This window comes from Nicotiana attenuata, chromosome 12 (assembly GCF_001879085.1).
Source record: "Nicotiana attenuata strain UT chromosome 12, NIATTr2, whole genome shotgun sequence".
NCBI classification, from domain to species: domain Eukaryota; kingdom Viridiplantae; phylum Streptophyta; class Magnoliopsida; order Solanales; family Solanaceae; genus Nicotiana; species Nicotiana attenuata.
Genome location: NC_032000.1, coordinates 38,225,970 through 38,231,443, shown reverse-complemented (window position 1 = coordinate 38,231,443; position 5,474 = coordinate 38,225,970). Strand labels below are relative to the sequence as shown.

Below are 5,474 nucleotides of genomic sequence, written 5' to 3'. Positions count from 1 at the left end.
GAGCCTGATATTGATGGACAATATGGGATCGGGCTGCACGCCGCACTGAGACATTGATCATGCCTTCGGTGGCATTGATATAGCGGTTGGGCTAATGAGAGAAGCCCCTCCGGAGTCTTTACACCCCTAGTGAGGGCAGATGATGATATTGAGGGATAGATCTTCCCTGGAGATGGATCTTGTCCGAAGTATTGGTATGGAGATGGATCTTCTCCATGAGGCTGGGTTGGCCTGTTCCTCGGTACCGGAGACTGATAGTCTGTGATGTATATATATATTTCGGGATGGATCTTCCCTGGGCCTTCTGAGCCATATATGGTACCGAGTGGTTGTGAGTTGTCATTATTATTACCAGGAGATGGATCTTCTCCGTAGGATGGATTAGCCTTCCTCAGTACTGAGTGGCTGCTGTCAGAGACGTATATACATACGGGATGGATCTTCCCTGTGCCGTACGAGCCATATACAGTACTGAGTGGACGAGCATCGAGTTATTAGGCACATGAGGTACTTGGCATAGTGCATTTCATTCAGTATGTGCATTGGCATGTAGATGTAGCGGAGCTTATACTCCTTTATCATGTTCATACTTGCTCTATTTCCCTGTTATGAGTTGTTTAATTAACTGAAAGCATGCCTACATTTCTGTACGATATTCCTGTTTATCCTATGAAGAGGTTGAGTTCGTCACTACCTCTCAGTCCATAGTTTGGGCTTGTTACTTACTGAACTGGTGTACTTACGTTACCCCCTGTACCTCGTGTACAGATTCAGGCACTTCGGATCCAGTGGCGGATGTTTGATCGTGGTTTCTGACTTAGAAGATTATTGAAGTACCTGCACGGCATCCGGAGAGCTTGGCTCTCCTTCTCACTTCCAGTTGTACTTTTCTGTTGGCTCTTAGACACTTTGATAGATTATGTATTTACCTTAGACACTCATGAACTCAGTGACACCGTGGTTTTGGGACGAATGTATTGTAATATGAATCTTTCTCTTATGTCTTAAACGATTTGTTTAAAAAATGATGAAAGTTTTCCGCAAATGATTTTTAATATCTACATTGTGGTATTGGATTGCGTTGGTTTGAGGCTGGCCTAGTTCCATGATAGGCGCTATCACGACATGCTGTGTTTTGGGTCGTGACAAAGTCAAACCAGATCATATACTATATGATACTCATCTGAATTCAAAGAAAAATAGAAAGCAAGAACTTCTTCCAATTAATGCTTTGATGCCCTCATATTAATCTCCACTATCATTGACTCCCTGAAATATTCCTGTGGATCTTAATTGGATGATTTCACCAATGTAATACTTTCTGAAACACTACTACTCCTTGAGCAAACACTCTTTCTGCTAACTAGACCATAATTAATTAATACTACTACTACTTCCCAAAATGGGCTAGCACACGTAATCTTGAAAACTAAATACTCCAACTAGGCAGCTAAAACATGGAATCAACGCCAAAATATAATAAGCAAGCACTATCTCCCTGAGAGAAAAACAGAAACAACAACAAATTTGGCAGAACATTCAGTAGTATTAAGTTCAAGTAGTACTACATAAACTATGAACGACCATCTTTAATATGTCGACCCCATATCCCTAGCTAGTTAAAAACTAGTATTACAGAAACATAAGAAAAATTCAAAATATATTGATAAATCAAAGTTTTGTAGTACAGGTTTGTAACTTTATCTAAGAGCTAGCTTGAGATTAAACTACATTATCTAGCAAATATATCCTATAACTAAAAGAAATTGATAGTATCCAGATCGACATCTTCCGCGGAAGCCCAGAATATAGCATGTTGATTGTCTTCGACTTGGTATTCCATATTCTCTTGATCATTCGACGACATCATTCCATTGTCTTCAGCTTGAACATCTTCTGATTGCAGAACGGAATCAATGTATTCTTTAAGTAAATGGACTTGAACTTCATCCCCCTCATCTACGCAATCTTCGACATACTCCTCATGATCATTCACATCAACAATATCCTCTGGGGAATCCAACAAACCATGTACATGGTCTCTAACTTGATCTCCCTCTACATATTGGATAATATTATTCTCTTGATCATCCAGCTTTGCTATACCATTCGACCTTATACCATTGTCTTCAACTTGAACATCTTGTTGCAACACGGTGTTGATAAATTCTTCAATATCTCTCATATTCTCATCATTAACTACCTCATCAATATTGTTTCCTTTTTTCTTGTCACCGGGTTTGCCCTTCTTCTTGATCTTACAAACAAAGAGTACTCAGTCATCAACCATTCGCCGTTCACGTTGTTTGACGATTTGTTAGAGGGGATGTACTTCAAACTTTTCACGTATCCCATGAGTCTTCCTTTATCATCAAACACCTCTCGGCCTTTGCTTTGAGGCTTCCAAGTGCTCTTCCCGACAGTTCTTGAAACTCTTTTCCACGTAGGTTTCTCTTTCTTCTGCGGCGTTATGAAGTAACGAGTGTTGTTGTTGTTGTTTCCCTGATCATAAGCTTCGAAAATCTGCCATGGCTCCTTGTCGGCGTAGAGATCCGCCACCTGCATGAGTTCATTCTGAGATTGAAGTGGCTCGTCTCTCACAAACCCTATTAGATACTTGAGCACTTCCCTGTCCGTCGGATGAAAGCGATGACCCATCGGGCGAGAAAAACACTTAGCCTGAGAATACTCCATTAATGAACACTACTACTGCTGCGAAGAAATTATGAGTTAGGAAGAAATAGTAGAATTGCGGAAACCCTATTAAGAGATTGATATTTGATGAATATATGAATTGATGGTTGAGTTTTCAGGTACTCTATGCTTATAGCTATCTGGGGGCGTGGAGTTGGATATATAGCTTATTTTTCATGCATGATATGTTTCCTTATTTCTTTTAGGGTTTTACCTAGAAGCTGCTGATTGGATACAATATATATATATATATATATATATATATATATAAGCAAATGATTCTTACTTTTGCTTTACATCACTTCTCTTTTTATTTTCTACCACATCTTATATTATACTTTTACACATTAAAAACAACTTGGAGAAACAAAATAGAATACATTCACGTACACTTAGTACGTAATAAGAAGTAAAGAAAATCTATCTAACAATAAACATTTCAAGATTTTATGTAACTATAGATATGTATTATTGTGGAAACAAATGTAAATAACTTAAGCTTTGGAGAGTAAATTATTACTGTAAAAAATATTTACACAACGGTCACTTATAAGGTAATTAAATGTAAATCTCAATAATATATATAACTATATACTTAACGGATAACCTGGTAAAAACAATAATTAACGTGTTATCNAATATATATATATATATATATATATATATATATATATATATATATATATATTAATTAACGGATAACCTGGTAAAAACAATAATTAACGTGTTATCACATGTTAAAATTTAATAGAAATTTTTTAAAATTCATGAGGTTATTGTTAGGAAATAATTGAACTGCGCGGGAAATAAGAATATTCATTTAATGTGATTTCTTGCTGTACATATTGACAACCACCACATATATTTGTTGTTAGGTATTGACTGAACCCAACTCTGAGGGTAAAGTACTCTACTAAGCATAATAATGGTCTTCTTTACCATACCCTAAAGTTTATTTTAGGAACCAAGACGTCCTTTCTACGTACCCTATTAATTTAATGAGTTATAAGTATATCAACATAAACAGTTAATAATAATAACAAAACAACGTAACATGCAGTAATGAGTAGTCAGGAGCTCGTTAGAATCCAACCTTCGTACTCAGAGGTGCAAGTTTCGAACTTCCACACTCAGTCCACATTTTTCCCCTTTGCCAGTACTTAAAAAAAGGCAAGTCAACTCAAGCAAAAGAAAATTCAACCTTAATCGACCCTTTTCCGTAATAAACAACATAATAAAAGTTCAAGATGATTTATTCCAATACTAATTTTAAGTTGATAAGACGTCTATTTAGAATATCATTATATAAAAATTAAAATAAAAAGGTAAAATCTACGTTAATTTAGCATGTTTTAGAGATATGCAAAAAACAAATTATCCGACCTAACAATATTAATTAGATGCAGAACATTCTTATGTTACCCTAAATAGTTTCTTTCTATCGTTGTTATATATATATATATATATAGTGATTCAAAATATAAAATATNAAAGTACTCTACTAAGCATAATAATGGTCTTCTTTACCATACCCTAAAGTTTATTTTAGGAACCAAGACGTCCTTTCTATATACCCTATTAATTTAATGAGTTATAAGTGTCAACATAAACAGTTAATAATATGTGACGACCCAAAGGGTCATTATCTGTATTCCTACTCCCTCTGTACTTCTGAGGCCCTGGAAACCTCATTTGGAGTTGCCTCGAGTTGTGTGCGCGGTCCGGGCGCGTAGCCGGAAAAGTTTAAATATGAAATTTGTGAGGAAAAAAAATTGTTAAATCTTGGTATTTAATTGATTAAGTTTGACTTCGGTCAACGTTTTGGGCAAACGGACCCGGACCCATGATTTGATGATCCCGGAGGATCCGTAGGAAAAATATGGGACTTGGGTGTATGCCCGGAATCAAATTCCGAGGTCCCAAGCCCGAGAAATGAATTTTTGTGTGAAATTGTTTTCTGAAAATAATTAAGGAAATTGGAAATGAAATTTGATTAAAAGACTGTGGTATCGAGCTCGTATTTTGGTTCCGACGCCCGGTACAAGTCTTATATACGGCTTAAGTACTTTCTGTAAAGTTTGGTTGAATTTGGACGTCGTTTGACTTGTTTTGGACTAAAAACTCTAAACTTGATGTTTTATGAAAATTGGAAGGAAATCCTAGGTCTTGAGGCCTAATTTGATGATTATGATGTTGTTTGAGCGATTTGATCGCACGGATGAGTCCGTAGGATGTTTTTGAGTTTATATGTATGTTCGGTTTGGAGCCCCGAGGGCTCGGGTGANGCACTTGTTTTCAGTTCATTTATATTTAAAACTTCCGCTTTTATATTAAATGTCACATTGCCTTAGTATTGTCGATGTTGCCAAAAAGGTTAACAATTAATTAGCTTGCCTAGCTCCTAATAGTAGGCGCCATCACGACTCCCGACGGTGGGAGATATTTTTTTTATTTCAAATCCCTACCTTGTATTATTATTGAACAAGATTACATAGGAGGGGGACCAAAAACCTTACCTCCGATAATACAAGCAAAAAAGGAATACAAGGGTGGGGGTGTGAACAAACAGGGGGTTGCCCTTCAAACAAATTAGCTCTCAAAAAAAGATACCCTGATCAAATAAGGATTCTATTTTCCCGGAGTATCCTTCAATATTTAAATACCTTAACCTATACCCTTTTTATGGGATCCGATTCTAAAATTTGGTAAACCAGTCCTATCCATAATATAACTTCCTCTAGCCGATCAAGGAGTTCATTAGTATTTGTGAAGATTCTGGA

General features: G+C 36.4%; 1 pseudogene; it reads right to left on the bottom strand.

The window, feature by feature from the left end:
- LOC109236041 lies at nt 1,757-2,694 on the bottom strand (annotated as a pseudogene).